This window comes from Choristoneura fumiferana, chromosome 14 (assembly GCF_025370935.1).
Source record: "Choristoneura fumiferana chromosome 14, NRCan_CFum_1, whole genome shotgun sequence".
Taxonomy (NCBI): Eukaryota; Metazoa; Arthropoda; class Insecta; order Lepidoptera; family Tortricidae; genus Choristoneura; species Choristoneura fumiferana.
The window spans coordinates 19,441,035-19,443,326 of NC_133485.1; positions in this window are offsets into that span (position 1 = coordinate 19,441,035).

Here is a 2,292-nt window from a genome sequence, read left to right on the forward strand (position 1 = left end):
TTATTTTTTTTTAAACGCCAAATTGACACATGTCACATTCCACGGGTACCGGAGCGTGCCGCAGCCGGCAGCCGGCAGCCGGCACAAGATCTCTGCGCCCGATTCGATGCCCAATAGATGATAATTGTTAAACCAGTCCGGGTCGATGACCCCGATGACAAATTACGCTGGTGTGTCAACTCAATTGAACTAGATTTGGAATTGAATGGTTTGTATCAGTAACTATTTGATGTATCCTTAAGCGGAAATTGTGCTGACTGATTCATTGATAGACTTAAGTATTAAATGGCATTAAAAAAAATATCACAGGACACTTGACACCAATTGACCTAGTCCAGGAGGCAGAGCTTGTGTTATGGGTACTAGGCAACGGATAAACATACTTAAATACATAGAACCTGGACGACCGAGCTTTGCACAGTCTAAAACTCGATAACAAGCGTTTTCCCAGAGATAAAACCAAGCTAGATTGATTTTTATCCCCGAAAACCCCTATATACCAAATCTCATCGAAATCGTTGGAGCCGTTTCCGAGATTCTGTTTTTTTTATTCGACTGGATGACAAACGAGCAAGTGGGTCTCCTGATGGTGAGAGCTCATCACCACCCATAAACATCTGCAAACCAAGGGAATTGCAGATGCGTTGTCAACATAGAGGCCTAAGATGGGATACCTCAAAAACCAGTAATTTCACCGGCTGTCTTACTCTCCACGCCGAAACACAACAGTGCAAGCACTGCCGCTTCACGGCAGGATTAGCGTGCGAGATGGTGGTAGCAATCCGGGCGGACCTTGCACAAGGTCCACCACCTGCAAACCTGCTGATTATGTACAAGAATTGCTCGTAATTGTATCGGAGTAAACGAGAGCCCACTGTCGCTGTAACTGAGCGGCCGGGTTTTAGATGATAGTAATAAATAAATATTGAAATAAAAAAAAGTATGGATTGTTTGTGAAATATGACTCGTTAGTTTTTAGATATGAATATGTTCACTTCATGTTTTTAATTGCAGACTCATACGTCTAAAAAATAAAGACATAGAACCGTTTAAAGATGATTTTAGACCAATCTTGCAATTTTTTTTTTATCGAGCCGATTTTGTCCAATTATGTATCGAGTCCGTCCATTATCTTTGAAATATGATGAATATTAACATTTTATTTTTTTTGATGAGCTAAAACAAATAGTTTTTCTTAAAAAACTGCTAAAATAACATCAATTTCAACAAAATTAGGTCTTGTCAGCCTCTTAAAGGTATTATAATAAAGATTAAACACCCAAAACCCGAGAACAAACGTTCGTTTTTTTTCCTGCAAATATCTGTCGCGTGTTGGGGTCGAATCCGGCACCTCAAGCTTCATACTCATAGTCAGATTTTTTAACCACTAGGCTATCAGATCAGGTCCGGTCGTCATTTATAAGTTCGGAGATAACAGAGAGGAGAATGTTTGCCTATTTCTTAAATCATTTCTATATTAATCATCTTAAAAAATACCTTTCAGATTCCTATAACATGTCATTTGTTTGACATTATATAGGATTTAGGTGGCCGTCAATTTTTATTTCTTATACTACATAATATACGAGCTTTGCGGTGAAGGAAAACATCGTGAGGAAACCTGCACAAACCTGCGAAGCAATTCAATGGTGCGTGTGAAGTTCCCAATCCGCACTGGGCCCGCGTGGGAACTATAGCCCAAGCCCTCTTGTTCTGAGAGGAGGCCTGTGCCCAGCAGTGGGACGTATATAAGCTGGGATGATGATGATGAACCTAAACCGGCAGTGCTCGACCTATAGCTCGATTCGCACCCAGCCGTGTTTTTTGATCTCACTGCACTATGAAAAATAACAAGCGTATCGCAGCGACTAATCTCGGCGTGCACCTGCCCTGGAGGGTTACCACGAAACTCGAAGTTCGTATCGTACCGTCCCTCTCGCTCTCGTATTAAATAGTATAAGTGTCAGAGGGACCGCACGACACGAACTTCAAGTTTCGTAGTAAGTAGCCTGACGCGCTGACAAAGCGGCGGTACTTGACTCCTGATCCTGACCCGGCCCTGACGGCTGTGACGCGATCTGCTCTTGCTGCAATGGCCGGGTAATTCCACCGCGATTCCGAATCTATTGTCAAGAAGACATTAATATCTAAACGTATTATAAAATTAATGATTATATCATGGACAGGGATATTTGGAAATAATTCCGATCCGCATTGGCGATCCCTTACTTCAAATAGTAAACCTACCTACTGTGCTAAAAATGAAGTTGTGTTAAATACTTTTTATGTATA